Consider the following 648-nt stretch of genomic DNA (forward strand, 5'->3'; position numbering starts at 1 on the left):
ACTGTGGCAATCGATATTTCGAAAGGTTTCAAAGTTGATTTGAGATTTAAACCAAAAGATTTGAAAGATAAGGAAATTAATGACAATCACATTTATTTTGGTATGTTAAATTGCAAAATTTTCATTGTTAACCATTTTTAGGATTAACCATCGTTAACATTCCAATATTTTCGTCATTCTTTTACAAACAAATGGCGATGAAAAGGACGAAAAGTATAAGGAAATCAATGATGAAAGAATTGGATCGATTAACAGATTATGGACGAAAGAAAATGGATACTAGTTCATTTGTGGATGAATTGAATTTTAGAAAGTGTTTGGAAGAAAATTGTGTGAAATATCCGAATCGATCATGGTATAAGGAGTGGCTGGCTCTAAAACAAAATCCAACTCAATTTTAAAGAATTCCAATTTACAGAAAACTTAACATTTTGAAGTGTTATTTTAATTCATAAGAATGGAAGAACACTTATTGAGCTTGTCACAAATTTCTGCAAATGAAGGTCTTTCAACGTCCTTGTCCCAACATTTTGTCATTATTTCACACAACTCTTTCACAACAAGGGCAAGCTTCATCTCTGAATTACGAGAAGATCCAAAAATTCCTCCCTTCTCATTTTCCATCAAAAAGGAATTGACATATTCCTT

The sequence above is a fragment of the Naegleria gruberi genome (assembly GCF_000004985.1).
Source record: "Naegleria gruberi genomic scaffold NAEGRscaffold_105, whole genome shotgun sequence".
Lineage (NCBI taxonomy): Eukaryota > Heterolobosea > Eutetramitea > Acrasida > Naegleriidae > Naegleria > Naegleria gruberi.